Source organism: Pseudophryne corroboree, chromosome 6, assembly GCF_028390025.1.
Source record: "Pseudophryne corroboree isolate aPseCor3 chromosome 6, aPseCor3.hap2, whole genome shotgun sequence".
In the NCBI taxonomy this organism is placed as follows: Eukaryota; Metazoa; Chordata; class Amphibia; order Anura; family Myobatrachidae; genus Pseudophryne; species Pseudophryne corroboree.
Window position 1 is genome coordinate 275369743 of NC_086449.1, and position 19605 is coordinate 275389347.

Genomic DNA, 19605 nt, shown 5'->3' on the forward strand with positions numbered 1-19605 from the left:
TGGCCACCAGAAACTGTGGTCGTACACTTTTTCAGACCATCCTTATTCCTCAACAGAGAGTAAACAATGTGTATAATGATGAGGTATCTGCTAATAACCAAGCCGCAATCCCAGGCAGCAATATTTTCATCTTCTTTTCTTGGTGTTGCGTAGAGAACCAATTAAATCCAAGCTTGTTTCTGATCAGCTCCTAAGTGTACAATACACCAATAAAGATGTTTATGTAGTACAGGGGGCGACAGAAGCCCCTTATTTCAGCTGCAGCCTCAGACAGCTCAATGACTTGGCATACACCGGATCACTCCTTCCAATTACAAACTAAAGACTTGCATAAATTACAGTTACACCTCTTCTGCAAACCACAGAATAAGAAGTGATTAGACTGTGCAGCCAAAGGCTGACATGATAGAACTGCGTGCGTAGAGACATTGTTCTGTTTGACAGATAAATAATCAGAGCTGATCTGTACGAGGCTATGGCAGCACACTTGATCCGTCTTGCAAACACAACTGGGTATGAAGGCAGAAAGACTCAAACTGCATTTGATGAGAATTGTCATGTACCATCTACTGGTGCCAGCACACAACACCCCTGGCTCAGTTTGTATTTCAATAATCAATACAGACTTGTAGCATAGCGGCCGAGGTACATTTCATGAATTACAAAGACTCGTTTGTTTTCACAGATGAGAAAACTTGGCCACGGCGCCCAGCGCTGGAAATGAACAATACAAACAAGGGCCACATGACAATCCAATAACGTAATGTAACGCTTCAAATGAAAGTTTATACTACTAAAAAGACCATGGTGCTTATACAGAGTTGGGAGTAAAACAGGCGTACATAACTGAAAAGACACGAGCACGAAAAAAAGGCACAGTATGCATCTATAGGGGCGGTGTCTCTACATGGGTAACATACTATATGGTCCTGGTTTATTACAAGTCATCTTTACCAATGTATACCTGACCTATATAACGTGGAAAAGATACGTCTCTGATACGTGTATCCGTTTACCGTGCTGCTCTGCATGGCCACATTTGCATGAACACACCCTCAGCGAGAATGCCTCTTACCTCTGCGGTATTAAAAGGTCAGAGCCCCAATTCCATGTAACTCTGCATAGTCTCATATTCTGGACATATACAGTGTCTACTCACGCTATACTAGTGGGTGTATATGCAGCTCCTCGTCAGCTCTCATACAGATAAGTAAGGATAATTTCCTATACATTTTTTTGGGGCAGAACAGGTGGTGTAATGCTTAGCATTACTGCCTCACAGCACTGAGGTCATGGGTTCGATTCTCACCATGGGCCTAACTGTGTGGAGTTTGTATATTCTCCCGTGCTTGCATGGGTTTCCTACGGATACTCCGGTTTCCTCCCACAAACCAAAAATATACTGGTAGGTTAATTGGCTCCCAACACAAATTAACCCTGTGTGTGTGTATACATGTGGTAGGAAAAATAGATTGTAAGCTCCACTGGGGCAGGGACCGATTTGAATGGCCAAATATTCTCTGTAAAGCACTGCAGAATATGTGTTCACTATATAAATAAGTGGTAGTAGTAATAATATACATGTTATTCAGTAATAAGGCTTGTCTGTAAGCCTCGTGAGATGAGAAAGCAGATGGCCATTCTTTGGTATAGAGAAATCAATTTTGTTATTAAAATCTGCAAATTAGAGGCTACCATATGTATGACTGATGTGTGCACTGCATCGCAGGCACTGCTATAACTATACCACCTTAAGAAGTCATACAGGACAGTCTATGCTATCACATACCCTTGCTGAAAGTGAGAATGCAAGATTTTGCTATCATGCAGTGGTTGCCAAATGCGGTCCTCAAGGCACCCCAACAGTCCAGGTATTCCAGGATATCCCTGCTTCTGCACAGATGGTATAACCACACTAACTGATGTACTAATTAAGTCACCTGTTTCTAAGCATGGATATCCTTTAAACCTGGACTGTTGGGGTGCCTTGGGGAACCACTGCTATAATGCATAACTGTGAAATGAGAAGGGTAAAAATGGGAGGAGCACCGAAGTCTAGAGCTGCATAGAGTTGAGTAACTCCCTCCCACATTCTGGGAGGAAATCACATGTATAGATTAGTAAATTCAGACAGGTTTATGACTAGCGACGGCACACCATTTTTTATGAAAATAAAGTTTATATTTGGGATTATTGGCTCATATTAAGAGACTTGGTTTTAAACTGACCAAAATGTACTTTCCTGGTTGTGATATGGGAAGGACTATAGCCTAACATACGTAAAATTTCATGAATGTTGAATATGAAAGTCAGTTCCTTTAATATTTATATCAAAAAAAGTTTTCTGGGGGGTGTGTTAGTTGTCCTTTAAATTCTTTTAGAGGGTACACATTGGTTAATAACTAGACAAACTAATGTTATTGTACTTGCCATAGCTGCCTTCTTAATGATGCAGGTTGATATTTATCACAGCTTGGAGAGAAATAAAGTGGAGAGAGATAAAGTATCAACCAATCATTAATGTTACAGGCTGTTTGAACAATGTCAATTAGGAGCCGATTGGTTGGTACTCTCTCTCCACTTTATCTCTAGCCAACCTTTGATAAATCTCCCCCTAAATTCTTTCCAGAAAAACACAATCTTCATACGTGATCCACTTTTGATCACTTTGTTCCCAACAAAATATTCCTGATGACATTATAAGAATGTTCCGCCCAGCAAACCAGACAAAGGTTTGCTGGGCGGAACATTTTAGCCCTTTTCACCCTCTAGGAGTAAAAAAAATCCCTTCTTAGTGGGTGGCTGCAAATAACTGTCACAGTTTCCAGACCACCCAGCGGGTCACATGTACCAGGTCACCCAGCAGGTGCACAGGGAGAATTCACCAACTGTCACATTTTCCAGAGCACAATGGTGATGCATTGCAAATAGCAGACAGACATTTTGCCACATAACTCCGAAACGAAGCAACCAATTAAAACGCCAATATTTTTCTGCAAATCTACAAACAAAAAAAAAACTTTAATTTGGTATATGCACAGACAACGGTATCATAGAAATATGTCACTCATAAAAGTTGTCCTTCTGCTATTAATATATAGATGATAAGCTTCACCTAAATAATGAAAAAATAAATAAGCTTTATACAGTATTGTCGTTCTTTAATAATCATGCTGGGTGCCTTCTCAGTAAGAAAAGCTCAGATAAGCCAAAATACCCATTACTAACTCTTCTTTAAATTGTCCAACTTTAGTTTGGAACAAACAGAGATGGTGCAATGATGAGTCAATGCTGTGATCATAGGGCCCTTATTTACATATGAAATACACTTTTGTATCTCCCATGAATATAGTTAAAGTGAAACTTTGCCTCGATTACAATAATAATGAACCCATTTGTTCCACTTTTGCTGCCAGCATAACGTTAGATGCATAGCTCTGAATATTTACACAGCTAACAAATGGAATGTAACAATCACCCTGAAATAACATTTTTACAGCCTATATCAAAAACAACATTTTAATGTCATTTTTACAGTCTTAAAACACACAGCAAATCAAGACCTTCCAGAGTAATTGCAGTAATAAATACGGCCGAGTCACAGAAAATTGAAAATATATTAGGAAACATAAAATTAAATATGACCTGCAAATTGTCACTTTCCTTTCTTCTTACATTAAATAGATGGCCTTACAGTGGCTGGGTAGGAGACGGCTGGCATACAGAGCATACAGAGAGGAAAGAGGTGTTAAGGTAACTAAAACAAAAGATAAAGGGGATTGTGTTGAGAAGAATGCGCCAAACAATTGACAAGTATTTATTATGCCATCATATAGCCTCCCAGATGAAAGGGTTATGTATTAATAAGGTAGCATGTCTTATGTTGCTATAACGAAACAGTGACATGCTGAAACACTATTTCATATTTGGAATGTATACATATACAGCTGGTAGTTTCATTATCCAAACCTTTACCCCAACCCTATCATTAGCAGCTGTAACAGAGCGTCTGGTTCGTGGAAACATATGGTAGTATTATCTGTGGCCAATCCCAGCATCACACATGCTGCACAGGAACCCAGTCATTTGGAAATTAAACACTGCCTTAAGCCACAGCATATACATAAAATACTGTACTCATTTCTTATTTGCCATAAAAAAATTAAAAAAATTTAGAATTGAAGCAATATTTCATTGGAGTATCAGGAGGATGATTCTACCTAATGTCTTGATAATTACTGTGGTAAAGGTGGTTCCGCTATATATTTTCTACACTGGGGATATAGTTATTGGAAGGAAAGTACAATACATTATGGATGTTTTCATTTGGATCACATATATGACTGAAAGGACTACCGGTCTAAAGTGCTTTGGGGTATTCCGTATCTAAAATTGGTGGTGGGGCAATTCATAAAATAAAGTTAAAGCCAAGTCAAAGCAGAAGGTGACTGTGGGGTCATTCACTATATATCATTTATTACATATCACACATCGCATAATATATTTCACCAAATGTATATCCAAAGTTTATGTAGCCTACTCAACGTGCAGAATAACTCCAGTCATGCCAGAAATAGCCCATCAATACAGTGTATCTCCTGCCTATAATGGTATTGTTATTCTTAGTGACAGTGCTAGCCCAGTCTTCAGCTATACAGTGGTAGACAGGTGCATGGCCCACTAATAATGGATATTTCTATAGAAGCTGCTTGTAAAGCCTGTTCAATCTTACGTCCTATGTGATAAATTTAATCAAGTAATCTCTTGTGATGACATTTATTGATTATTTGCTTCATAAAACAAAATTCTTTGCATATATGTGTGTGTGTGTGTGTGTGTGTGTGTGTGTGTGTGTGTGTGTGTGTGTGTGTGTGTGTGTGTGTGTGTGTGTGTCGAGCAAGAAAGGACAAATCTATGCAATATCATCCCCCCTCTGCAATAATCCACTATCATTCCAAATACAACAAGATAACATGCCACAACTTTTTCAGTTAATGAAGACACTTTATAAATACTAAACGTTATTGTTCAACACTGAAATTAAGAGATTTGTCATAAGGTGCTGAGTATAAATTGTCCTCAATTCTCCAAACACTCTTCATCCACAGAATTACAGTAACTAAAGCATAAAAAATGAAAAAGAATAATCAAAAGGTTCAATTAAATTAGGAGGAGGAATTACTGCGTTAACGGCGTTGAAACGCTGGCAACAGCACCTCTTCTCGCTAGCACTACTATTGTAATGCAGCAGGGGGCATCATGCCTACTGCTTTTTCAATAGTGATCCAAGATGTGGCATCGGATCATCTGCAACACCACTGGCCGGCTGCATGACCAATGAGGTTGCACAAGTCGGCTGCCACAGATGCAACAAAGAGGCCAGGAAATCTCCGTTATCCGATGGAGGTCCTGGCCTCATTCCTTTCCAGCAGCGGTGGTGACATGTCTTTGTTTTAGTAAATGGAGACTGCCACCAGCCCCTCCCTGACCCCCAAAAGGCATCAGACTGTTGGTCACTAACAGTCTCACGCTATACTGTGTGTAACATTGCGGACCCGTCCAAATCATGCACAGAATGCAGAGGCGTAGCCAGAACTTTGAGGGCCCCATAGCAACATTTAAAAGGGGCCCCTGTCCCAATGCTTCTAGAGAGACACTTATTTGCAGCAGTTGTTAATTTTATGCCCTAGAATAGTGCCCTAGTTCATTTTCTGAACCATAGTAGAGCCTTATTTAATGTTATGCCCCATAGTAGTGCCCTAGTTTCTTTTATGAATCGCAGTAGTGCTTAAGTTCACCCTATGTCACATTTCAGAGCTGCCAGTACACATTATGCCGCACAGTACCCCCAATTCACATTATGATATATAGTGCTCGCCGGTTCATATTATATAACATTAAAATGCCCTCCAGTTCTTTATATACCACACTACAATGAGCAGGTCCAGGGGCATACCTAGATATATTACAGGCCCCAAGGAAAAAGTTTGAAAGGACCCCTACGTACCACCCAATGGCGAAAAATGTATACAACACATGTAAATTTGACAGGGAAGGTGGGCCCCTCTCAGCTTTGGGCCCCATAGCATCTGCACTGCCTGCACCTATGGTAGCTACGCCCTTGACAGTATGGGTCCAGTGCAATGAATCAAACATCAGTACTTTGCGACATGCACCGCAGTAACAATAGGTCCTGAATCAGGCCCCCTGTGCCATCCCTGTAAGACCTAGCCAACAGTCTGATCTTTTTGATTCAGCCAGACAGGTGTGCAGTATGTACGGTCAGGATGTCTTGTCTATGGATAATCTTACTGTGCCTGATAAGCATTTAAAAAAAAAACTGTTTTTTTTTGTTTGCTTTTTTACATAAATCACACTTGTTAAGGGGGGTACACACGGAGAGATCCGTGCTTAAAATCTAAGCATTAAGCACGGATCTGCCGTGTGTATGCCCCCCAGCGATAGCAATGCATGGCCCCGCGCATCGCTATCGCCGTTGCTAGATTGAGCCTGCATGCAGGCTCAATCTAGCGGGTCGCTCACTTCAGCGCTGTGTGAAGTGAGCAGCCCCCGGTCATCCCCCACCTCACTCAGCACATCGTGCTGTGCTGAGCGGGGGGAGAGATGTGTGCTAAGCGGTCTCTGTTAAGATCGCTCAGCACACATCTCTCCAGTCAGTACTGGCCTTAACTGGTACACTAAACATCACTTGTTTTTGCGCTCGCACTCAAAAATAAGCAAACGTTTCTTTACCGTCATATGCAGATTTGTATGCAAAAGCACTTCTCGTGAAGCTATAATGGGAAAATGAGCTTAATTTAATCTGCCCCAAGGATTTGTTCATTTTTTTCATTGCAATTTTCATTCAAGCCGCTATTAATGAGTTACAGTCTGCCAAGTGTCATGCAACTACCCCAACTACAGTCACATGACATGATGTAGTGAGCAGAAAACCCAGCCCCTCGCCATAGCAACAAACTGACACTCCTCCTTCCTCTCACGTGACAAACGTGGAGCTTCTTTATTGACTGGCTCAGGAGAGAAACACTGTATTTGCAGCGGCCGCCATCAAAATCTGCTATTGGGCAACTTCCTTGAAAAAAAATATAACTTCTCAGTTTTCATGTCCACAAAACAAAATAATGCAGTAATGCACTATAAGGGGGAAATTAAATTGCTTTTGGCCACGTTTGAACAATGGGCATCCTACTGGTGATATTCAATTGCATTGCAGATGGGCGTGTGTGCCACGGGTTCCCATTTCCTATCGCACTTGTTGCACCCAAATGCAAAGTACTGGGCAAGCTGCCCAAACAAAGGACTTTTCGCAGATTTCTGCTCACTACCTCCGGAGGGTGCGAGTAGAAATAATGGATGTCCGCGATACTCGCGCTCATCGGTATAGAAAATTGAATAGCTCACGTCACTTTAGATGGGAACTGTAGATGCCCAAACACACTTGAATTCCCACCTAAATGTTTAAAAATATTTATTATAATTATTTTTTAGAATTTGTTAACATACAGTTGAAGTCTCTATCTTTTTTCATTCTTGTCTCAGGGCTCCCTACTCCAACAAAGTGATTTGTCTAGCCTTCAGAAATGTGGGATGCCTGATAAGAAGGCAGAAGCTAGCTGCACTTTCTGAAACTCCTGTCAGGAAGATAAAGGAGTCAGTGACTCAGCAAGTGCCACCTCACATGAACACTGTGAGCTGTGCCTCTGTACTGAGAAATTACTGACATCAGAAAAAGGAAGAAAGATTAGTGTAATGCTATATTACTGGATTTCTTTTTTTTAATTGAGAACAACATTGTATGACTTTTCATCTACAAAATCAATAAATGCTTCCTTTCAAGAATAGAAATCTGTATAACAAAACTCTTATCAAAGCTAACTGCATGAACAAACATACCTGGTTACGCTAAAGGGACTCAATTACCAAAGGAAAGAACGAAATATTAATAAGAGGATTTGGAATTCATTACACCTTACCTAAACATTGAATGCCACTCTCCACACAGAACATTGATTTAAAATGTTGTTTCACAGTGTAGACCCCGGAGTCTATTTACCTTATACTGGCATATATTTCCGGAAAGTCAGTGATATCTGCAAATTTCAATTCACGGTGCCACACCAGTACACCTCCTACCTGGATCTACCAATCCACCATCTCCAAGGTAGCCCGGGACAATCAAATAATACTTGCCAAATAAAAAGTCTCACTTAGCAGCTTTTTCTTCTAAGCTAACATACATCTAAGCTCTATTTGTAAAGTATTTTTCAGGCTTGTTGGTGGGTGCTAGAGACAGCTGCAGTGAGGGACAAATGTCCCCCTTTAAAGCAAGTGGTGCATGTATATTATTTATGTTGATTTTAAGTGAGAAGAAGTGTGGGCATGCCTCCCAGATTAGGCCATGTCCACTCAATACCCATGCCCTGTGGGTGTCTCAACAGCTTTTAGTGGGGGAAGAGTGGCCAGGTAAAAAGTGCCATACTGATTACACATTCAGACAATTGGACAGTCACTGAACACTTAGGGAAGAATTCAATTGTTAGCGCTGGCAACTGTCTCTCCTGCAGCCCCATGGAGCTATTAAATTATTGCTCCTGTCTGGGGCAAGCAGCTGCCGGCGCCGGCATTTCAGCTCGCACCCACTGGGGGTGGTGAGCTGAAATGTGCAAAAAAGTGACCTGTTTAGGCGCCCATACGGCACTCTTTGCTTTAGTTTAGTTGGGTTTAGCTGTTTTACACGGTTAAACCTGACACATATAGGCGCGATAACCAGCATCAATTGAATATCTCCCTTGCGACCTATCGCCATTTTAGACGGGAGATCGGGCGGTGATAACAATTGAATTCCCACCTTAGACTGCAACCACCCTTAAGCTAACAATAGACTGCATGACAGTGCAGCAGACCAGCTGACATGGAGGAGCAACTGAGTGATAATAGAATAGCCTTCATAAACTGTACAGATGTATGGAGATGATCTCCATCACTGAACGACGGTTGGGCGGGTTGGACAGGTCTGATAAATTTTCTCTGAACCCAGCATGATACTACAATGATTCACACTAATACATTGCAAACTCTGAAGCTGTATTCCCACTTAATTGCTAAATTGTACTCTCCTTTCCTTCCTCAGAGCCCCTGGGACAGCTCCATGCAGCTATTTCAAGTTCTGTTGTTTCATCAAATACAGCCAAATACTATGCTGTGAGACAGTGTGATGGGCTGGGGAAGAGTTGATTGGTAAGGCCAATAAGAAGCTACAGCCAATGAGATTGGTCAGTTCCTTTACTGCAGCCATTTTAAAAGTGATGATCTTAAAGGTTTTACCGTTTCAGTATTGAGGAACAACGGAGCCCCAGGATAGGCAGCTGCATGGAGAGGAGTCAAACTCAGTGATTAGATGGTAATACAGCCTACAATCTAAGTACCATATTAAAGGACATTTATATCAAAACAATGGAAATTACTATCCAAATTACACACACACACACACACACACACACACACACACACACACATACACACCATATAAACACAGGGACAATTAAAATTTAATTGCTATTCAATTGTAGCTCCGTTTAGGTGTAATCGCCTGCTGGTGCTGACATTTCAGATCACACCCCCCATAGAGGTGTGAGCTGAATTGTGTGAAAAGTGACCCATTTTGGCACTTTTCGAGATGGCACCCATTAGTTTAGTCGGGTTTAGCTGCTTTACGCAGCTAAACCAGACACTAATGGGCATGATCAGTGAGTTAACGGGGATCAATCGAATATCGCCCCTGTGATCTCCCATCACTTTAGATGGGAGATCAGGGCGCAATAATAATTGAATTCCCCCCATTGTGTCCTGCTGGTATCAAACCCATGGCCGCAGTGCCAACCACTTGTGCCCATTTTGCTTCAGTGTCTACCTGAAAGTCATTGCTGTGGAAATATGCCAGTTTCAAAGCTGCTTAATGTCAACCTCATCAATAAGGCCACAGGCACAGTTCCTTTATTCAATTAGTTTGATGTCAAGCTTATTTGTTGCAAGAGACTAAAAAGACAAAAACAATCTTGGACATATCACTGGCACTAAACAAATACACGTACTTAGTTTATATATGTTTATTTGCAGAATGCACATTGTTTAAACTTTCCAGGAACGTTACACAAAGCTGCATACCATGAGTGGCACTGAACACGTATCCACGCCCAAATATCCCTAGGCTACATATAAACAGTCTTGTGGTTTACTTTTATTTTGGTATACAATACTTTGAGGCTAGTAAAAATAAATGTAACCACAGAGAAACAAAACGGATGGATCCACCCTATAAACAGTAAATGTTTTAAAATGAAGTGTATGCTTCACAAGAGTACTCAGATATCCTCTACCTCCAGATAAAAGAACCTAACTCTGTGATCTCTGAAGATGATGGGAGTGGTCCAGACACAGAGACAATGGCTTTGCACTTGATAGAGGTGCTTTTAATCCCAGTGTTAGCTTGGTTTGATATTTGAAAGGCGATTTCCCTAGCCAGAGGCATTAAAGAAACAGCCCAAATTGTACATTCACTTTTCTAGAGACAATGGAGGATGTGGAGATTAGTGACAAAACACACAAAAGGATACAGCTAGATGACATGTTCCCCCATTATCTGAACAAGGTTTTTAAATCTATCTCCAATGATGCTACATTACTCTTACAAATTACCAATTGCAAAAGGTATTCTTGAGTTTCAATACCACGTTCTTAAAATTGTGAATACATCAAGTCTATTGGCTATGTGGATGCTAGAAAGCAATGGGATGTTATAGCGCTACACCACTGATATTAATAGATAAAAGTAAACAACATATAGATATTTATATAACACTTAATATATTTCATTATGTACGTATTACTGTAAATAATAATAAAACTATACCTCACCGTAAGATACCATGACATATAATGAACAGTAAGGGGCATATTATGCTTTATAATATATAAGTCTCCTGATTGGATACTAGAGTGATGACATCACTAACACTAATTATAAGTCATAACATCACCAAACACTGTTTATACAAATGTGATTTAAATATAGTTTAATGTGACTTGTGTAAATGACACCAAAGTATACTACTTCCATGTGTGTCTATTGCGACATACCTAAGGGCACTTTATTTATATACTGAGCAGCAACAGAAAAAAAAACACTTGTTAGTATTGATTTCTCCTTTAAAAACAATAGAATTAACACATTTAGACAATTTTGCATGGTTCTTTAAGCTGCTAAGAAAGTACATTCACTGCAATAAAGAACCTGGCATATCAAGTTGTAAGTGTCTGCAACCAGAGTACAGACGCTTGTACTATTTTACAGAGCCTACAGCTCAAGTAGACGTAATTTCATAGAAACGCTGCAGGGAGTGTTCAGTGCATGCCAAGTGTAGGTAAACTGCAATTGCCCAGTGGCAGCCAGTCTACACATTTTCCCTAAACCCTGCATGGCATGGCACTACAGTGGTTCACACTAATTTTTGCAATCTGCAGGCTTCAATTTGGAAACTAATTACCAGGTGCTAAGGCTGAGGACATTTAACAGACAAAGGGGACATTCTCTGTCAATTACTATGTTAAAAAGTATTAATAAAGACAAAGTCGCTTAAATCTCCACTTGAAAGCAGACACAATGATGTTTTCTGTTGTCTAATTGGCAGGAGTTATATAGCCATGGCATCAAATCCACACTCTAGGGTTAATGTGTTGTCCGCAGCCAATTAAGGAACCAGCATGTTATTGGAGTGTGGGAGAAACCCCAGTACCAGGAGGAAATCCAAGCAAATGTGGGGAGAACATGCAAACTCCACATAGACATTGGCTCGGTTAAAAGTAAACTCATGATCCATGCTCTGAGGTAAACAATGTTAACCACTCTGCTGCCCAAATCATGGGCATTGTAGCCTAACCGTACCTGGAGAGCCCCAAGCAGAACGTACCTCCTCTAAAACAAAACTCATTTTGTGTTCACCATGTTAACTTTTGTTGCTACGGAGCAACAATGCTGGCTGATATGAAAGGGAAGAAAATGATAAAGGCAGCTGTGTTGTTCACAGTCGGATAATTCCTCTATAGCTGGGAATGGATGTGGGGCCAGTAGCCTGTTGTGGCCAAGGACAGAATGATGGATGATCTACACAATGTGCTCAAGTTGAAGAACAAAGGCAGAAGTTCAGTTTGCTGCTGTTAAAATGCTAATATGGGTTAGTAAACAAAAGAGCAATGAAAAAAGAAAGTTAGGATGAAGAGACACACCTCATGTTATGTGTGTACACTAGCCATTTCATGACTGCTCATACTTACACATTAGCCTGTTGGATGCGAGACAATTTACTAGTCTTCCTGTTTGAATAAACTAAATCAACTTATTATTAGCTGTGCTGAGCCTTGTGCCTGTGACACTTAATATAGACCATGACATGCCCCCCGCAGCTTCTGGAATTGACATTGGACCGTTAAAATATGATTTTCCTCCAACATTTCTCGGCAACAAGAAAAAAAACCTGAACACAATTTATTCTGAAGCTGAAATTGGCAGCGATTCTCCAAGCTAGTAAGAACTTAATTTAATGGCTTACACAGATTTCTGACTGTAACCGTAATGGCTTATCTAATGTATGAAAACAGATCATATCTCCTAACAGACGTGAGCAAAGCATTCACAGTTTTAATTACATACACTTTACTATTGCACGAGAACATATTTATCCAGCCACGGGTAAGTAATACCCTTTCTATGCCATGATTAAGCACCCTTTGTTTCCTCTGTATTTAGAGCCTAGTTAAGCGGGAGTAGGTAACTTTAGTTGTACTGTAGTTGTATTCAGTCCCACTATGTATGATAGGTTGTTTTATATTCCTTTCTTGGGAGACAGATAAAAACAGGACATATCTGATATGGATGATAACACGGCTGTACATCACTACACTGTACTCACGCTGCGGTATTAAGTCATGACCTCACTATCCCTAATTTATTCAGTGATAATTATATTCATTGGAGTTCTTCCAAACGCTATATTCTTACTATCTATACGGTTCTTTTTTGCAAAAATGCCTGAAGGAATCAGTGTTATTCACGTCATTTTCCCATACAAGCAGCGACACATAAGAAAGATTAGCCTAAGCCACAGACGTGGTCGGGGGAGCATCTGGTCAGCTACCTGTTACTTAATTACAGCTACCAGTGGCCGGCTGAAGATGTTGGGAGTTGTAGCTTAGAATCACCTCCTATGTTATATATTTGATAGTGGGACAAAAACCAACTAATGATTCAAAGGTAGGAAACTGAGCAATTTATTCTATGCTAGACTGGTAATAACACATTTATTTTCCGTCTCCATATAATTTGTTTTATGCCTGATATATGTAGGTTGACAAATTCAACAATGCCTTCAAAGGTGTTCTCATTTCTTTAAGCAGGTATAATTAGATGCTTGAAGTATGCAATTAGATATGAATGACAGGACACATTCATCTTTCCACGGATTTCTTTGTGCAAGGTAAATGTTTACAGGTACTGTGTCATCAGGCAATTTGGTTTGCAGGATGTTCTTCAGGTGTATATTTACAGGAACCACATGAATGCCTAGCCCCAGGCAAGTGTAGCTTCAAGAAAATAGCTTTCTGCTTATTACCTTAAAGAAGCTGCACACCAGTCTAAACGCTTTGTGCATAACTGGCAAAGAATCACATTATATAGAATAAGGAATATACTGAACAGGCACTGGGTTTAATAATTGCTATACCACCCATTCTTAGGCAGAACAAATGGACAATCATCATTTCCAGTGCAGCTGAATGAGCACCAATTTCCAAACACAGAAATGCTAAAAATGACAAAGCTTAACTTCTACAGATCATATTTCATGCAAGTGCAATACCTATGCAAAGTGTCAACATATATATATATATATATATATATATATATATATATATATATACATACACACACACACACACACACACACACACACACACACGTAAGCCGAAAATAGTAACAACAATAACAGTTGAAGGGAACAGCTAGACAACATAGTTAGTCCCAGTGTGCCGTGGCAGGGTGTGATGGGTCTTATAGTTCCACAACACATGGAAACCCATCATTTGCCCAAACCCAGCAAAGCCCAAATCGCTATTACAGTGCACCATGGCACTCTCAGCACCGAGGTGTGGTTTCAGTAGGTGGTGCACTGCACTAACACCAGATTTGCAATCCAGTCTCTCTAGCACAGCATACCCTGCACACACAGTGACCTCTCAGTTACGTTCAGTCTTTAAGAATAAGATATTTACACCTGCACAGGAATCCACCATATCCATTTCAGGAGGTCCTCAGACAAAATAATAATTGCACAGAAAACAAAAAGTTGCTCTTGTTTGTACTTGTAAGAAAGCAGTCAGCTGCCTGGAGGCTGGGCTTCTGCTCCAGCCCTGCAAGGAGATAGCACCGAACTGACTGTCCTCCTATTTGTTCCCATGCATAATTTATGTCCGCGATGAAATGCAGCTCTCTCCGTACCCGGGGGCATTGGGGAGGACCCGGGTACATCATGCCAGCGTGCCCTCTCCAACGCTAACAATGATAAATGGGATACAAAGTTCCAGCAGAGAAATAACACAGCCATCGGTATAATACACCAGACAAGGAAAGCGCAGCAGACACAAGGGGAGCGTATACTGTGGCATCTCCATCCTGCTGCCTTCTCTACATAATAACACAATGTAACACACAGCACATGTATCATGCCAACCCATTGCATGTGCAGAAGCAGGGATCACTCCTGGCTGGTAACATACTACACACACATTGCTGCAATTCTCTCCGCATGTACACAGGTAGCACACAACATTGCTTAACTATCAGCCTGAGTACAGGACCAGGGCAACTTACCTACAGGGAACTACTCATCAGGGGCTCCCAGGAGCTACTTTCCCATCCCCAAACACACGCCACAAATCCTGGTATCCATCTAAGTTTGCAGTGCAGCCTCCTTGCTACTAGTCCACAGAGGCAGGGCTCCCATCCGCAGCTCCCGGGGCAAATCCAGCGGGCTTTACCAGGCTGTGCCCATAGTCCCAGTGTCCTGCAGACCCCAGAAGCAGCGTCCCAGGCCCGGCTGTGTGTACTCAGCTCTCTGATCTTCAAAGCTCCAGCTTGATGAAATGGCAGAGAGAGAGTGAGTGGACTGCCCTAACCCCCCTGCTCACACACCTCCTCCTCCCCCTGCCCACTCCCATCCCCCCAACACAGCTCAGTACACACAGCACACAGCAGCAGCAGCAGCTCCCACTACAACTTCACCAGGCACTAGGGGGGCTATTTCTGACCAGCGCTGCCACCTCCCCAGGGCACGGAGGACACTTGCCTGGAGAAACTTTGCCACCGAGGAGAAGAGTGCTGCGTGTCAGGGAGCGGGGCTGTGCCCTGGCTGCTGGCAGCGCCCCTCTGATAATGGCACGCAGCCTGGGCACTGATCAGCCGCTTACCTCATAGGGAGCTGGGAGCGCTGTGCCCTCATACAGTCCCTGCCTCCGGCAGCAGCAGCAGCGGGGCACGCCAGGAGACAGCGCACCGAGAGCAGGCACTGGGTGTAATACGATCCATCCCTAGTCAGTGCATACAGAGATCAGTACTAGGCTGCTTACCAATAAGCCAGCTCCAGCCCAGGGAGCCACCCCCAGCTCTCTCACTGCTGCTGCACCACAGATGCAGATTTGGGCTGCTCCCTTAGGTCCCTCTGTCTGTCTGTGTGTCTGCTGCTAATGTTGGAAGTCTTCTTGTGACCCCTGTGTGGCCCCTCAGCCCCCTTCCCCCAGCTGCTACCCTCTCCAGCCATTCCTCCCCGCTCTCCCCATTATCCCCATCTTATTACAGACACATCATCTCCCTCTCCAGTTATCGTCTCAGCAAAGTTCATTCCTACTTTCCTTTGGCAGAGAGGCTTTGTACTGAGCAGGAGGGAAAGCCATCAGCCATCATGCAAAGGCCCTTGCTCTTATTTTCTTTTTTATTCTGTTTTTTTTTTTTTTTTTGCTCTTAAATTTATCGCACATATTCTCATTTTAGTTTTTCAAGCTAATAAAGGGGTGATTTACTGACATGTGCACATGCAACTATGTAAGTAAGACAGTGATGAGACAGCTACATGCAATAGCTGATGTTATTATACGAGTAATAGCTGAGCCACTCTGACAGCACAACGCGTGTAAGTAGCCACCTGTATGTGCACAGATACACTGAGGAGTATTTGCTTTACATTGTAAATATTTGTACGTGGAAATTGTGTAACTCGTCTATTTCCTTGTAAACATCAACTACACCATTAGTTTAGTAAACTGGGATGTTGTGATTTTTCTTGTAGTCTAATACCCCTTTCACACCGCAGCTATAACCTGGTAAATTGCCATTTTTTAAGCCTTCCAAAACGGTTCTAGCTGCGGTGTGAAAGGGCCACTTTGAATTTACTGGTTACAGATTACTGGTATTTTAAAACGGTTAAAAAGCAGGGTCCTATACGGTTCAGACCCGTTTCATTGTGCAATGTGAAAGGCTTTGAAACTGTATTTCCAAACCACAGAAGGTGATAGGCTGTCTCCATGCGTGATGTCACCAGTCAGAAGCAGGAAATAAACTGGAGGAAACATGAAAGTGAAGAAGCATTTTTTTAATACAGAATACAGTTTAAAATGGCAAATTGGAGTGATGAGGAGGTTAGGGAGCTGTTTAGGATGAGAGGGGATGAAGAAATTGCTAGACAAATCACTGGGACAGTGAAGGATGCAGTAATCTACAAAAACATGGTAAAGATGCTTGAAGCTGCTGGGTTCCATCGTACGACTAGCCAAATTATTAATAATTAATTATTAATAATGTGTGGGCCAGAAAAGTCCATTTAAAATGACAACCACTGTTTTCTATGGGAGAACCGGGTTCAGTGTGAAAGGTACCAAAACGGTAATGAAACGGTAATATACCAGTTACAACATGCGACGTGAAGGGGGTTTAAACGTTAAGGTTAGCTTTCCAGATCCCAAGGATACATTCTTTCCCCTCACTCATAATAGGGCTTATTTAATAATAGATGCAAGTAAGAGTGTGGCAAAATGGTACAGACATTATTTTGCACTGTTATTAAATCCGAAATACCAAGAAAAAATTAGATGTGGCAGGGTGTGAGAAAATTATATTTTCTTGGTTTGTTTCTTCGGGGCTGCTATAAATAATTTATAAATGTGCAGTGTTATGGACTACTATGGCAACCACAGTCACATTACACATGCTGCTATGGAATGCCCCTCTGACCTCTGTATGCTCTGGAGGTTTTTTTGTGCTTTGGTTTTACAACAGGTTGTATTGTATCCAAAACATGCAGATATATCGATCCTAAAGGCCAGTACACACTAGCTGAGCACCCACCGATGCCGATATTGGCGGCGGCAGGGATTCAGCGGGGTGCCAGCATAGGCAAGTGCATAAACACTTGCCGATGCCAGTGGGGAATTGGGCGGCGGTGGGGGGAACGACAGCCATGCTGTATCTGCAGCATGGCTGTCGTTAACGAGGACCTCCCTCGTCTGTACATCTACAGATGATGGAGGGGGTTGTTAACGACGTGCAGGAGTGCGCATTGTTAAGGATAATGAGTGTACCATTTAGGTGATAAGAAAGACCTTTCTGAGCGATATTGTGCAAAATATCGCCTAGTGTGTATGGGGCTTAAGGATCACAGACATTTTGAAAGGGGCAGGGCTAATTATAGCACCCAAGAAGTATTAATTCCACCAATTAGTTGCACTCACCACAGGTGTGTTTGAAGATATTGCTACTATTAGTTTGGTTGCAGTTCTCTTAATTACGATAATGATTTTAGTATATTAGTGAGGTTTACTTTAAATCTAAAAATAAGTGTGGGTCTTAATTAAGCATTTAGAAAGATTAGAAGTAGATTGTGATTAGTTTTACATACTGGATCTCATTTAGGTCCTGGCGTTTCTGTGGCGTATGCCGCAATGTACCGATGTTCAATACTTTGCACATGCACAGGGCCCTTTCTATGCAGTGATTGACAGTCTGGTGCCATTTGGGGGTGGGGAGTAGGCGATGATGGTCTCCGTTTGTGAAAACGGAGGCATGCTGCCGCCATTTAGGGGAAGGGAAGAGGCCATGGATCTCCGCTGTTGGACATAGATATCCTGGCCTCTGCAACAGGTGACTTGTATGTCCCCATGTGTGCCGCAAGCTGCCCAGTGGTGTTGCAGTGATCCGATGCTGTGCCTAGGTCGCAGGTTTGATCACTACTGCAGCAGACGGCATCTACTTTTAGTAGACACCTCCTGCTGCATTAACATGCAGAGCTACTCCAACCAAATCTGAATCAGACCCACTGTGGGGTCAATTCAATGTGTTTGTTTTATGAAACTATTGCATGTATGCGCGCACCCAAGAAATGCAATATCCAATTGGAAATGGCATTTTGTGGTAGTAGCGGCAAGACTGCAAAATGTGACCTGGGAGAAGTGCATGAAAAAGTGGGCAAACCGCCTTCTGGAATCCTGGACTACCAAAAAGTGGCAACTTATATATCTGGGCCACATGCAATACAGGGGTTAAATTTAGGTGGGTTATATTGTTTCTGTGCAGGGTAAATACTGGCTGTTTTATTTTTGCACTGCAATTTAGATTTCAGAGAGTTACACCCCATCCAAATGTAACTCTCTCTGCACATGTTATATCTGCCACACCTGCGCTGCACATGGGGGGCCATTCTGACCCGATCGTACGCTTCAGTTTATCACTAAAGCCGCACTGGCCGGGAGCTACTCATGAAGTGCAAAGGCATCACCGCTGTGCGATGCCTTTGCACTTCTGCGGGGGGGGGGGGGCACTGACATGTGGGGCAGGGTTGCCCTGTGCTGGGCGTCCCCCCGCATGTCAGTGTGAATGATCGTCTCGGAATGAGCCCCATGATTTTGCCCATTAGAGAACAATTTTGCTGCTGCGATCAGGTCTGTATTAGGCCCATTTTTACCTCTCATATGCAAGTTCTAAAATCCATCTCCCATCAATACAACACCTCCATGTACCAGTCCCACATCATTTAACCCATTATTGAACTTTTCACATGAAACTGACAGGGGCGGATTGGGACGCCGGGACACCGGGCCAGTTCCTGGTTGGCCGGTCCCACTGTCCCCTTAGCAGGCTGACTCACCCCTCCACCTGGCCTCCGGCCGCGATCGGAGCTCAGCTCCGATCAGGCAGAGCTTGGAAACGGCCCCTGCACACAGTGCACAGCAACTGCCAGTGATGCTGAAGTCCGTGCAGCACTTCCTCATACAGCAAGCTCCGGACTAGGCATGACGTCATGTAGGGGGCGTGGCTAGCACTCGGCACTGCTCTGCTGCAGAGAAGTGACTGAACCGACTACAGGGGCAGAAAGAGGTTCAGTAGCTCAGTGCACGGTAAAGTACAGTAAGATGTAGTAGAAGAAGGGATGAGGGATTGGACAGAGAGGTATATGGATTACTAATGAAAATAAAAGTGGAGTGAAAGAA

At 42.4% G+C, this 19605-nt stretch overlaps 1 protein-coding gene across 11 annotated transcripts in view; it reads right to left on the reverse strand.

The window, feature by feature from the left end:
• The window catches only part of SEMA6D (semaphorin 6D), a 107327-nt gene extending 91607 nt beyond the window's left edge, over positions 1 to 15720 (reverse strand). For 6 of the 11 annotated variants that reach the window (XM_063926071.1, XM_063926069.1, XM_063926070.1 and 3 more), the window contains exon 1: positions 14942 to 15240. The gene's annotated coding sequence lies outside the window, so the exon portion shown is untranslated. Of the gene's footprint in view, positions 1 to 14941; positions 15241 to 15537; positions 15669 to 15696 lie in introns of those variants that run through there. The other 5 variants (XM_063926066.1, XM_063926067.1, XM_063926061.1 and 2 more) reach the window with 4 other exon arrangements.
• Between the last annotated feature and the right edge of the window lie 3885 nt (positions 15721 to 19605).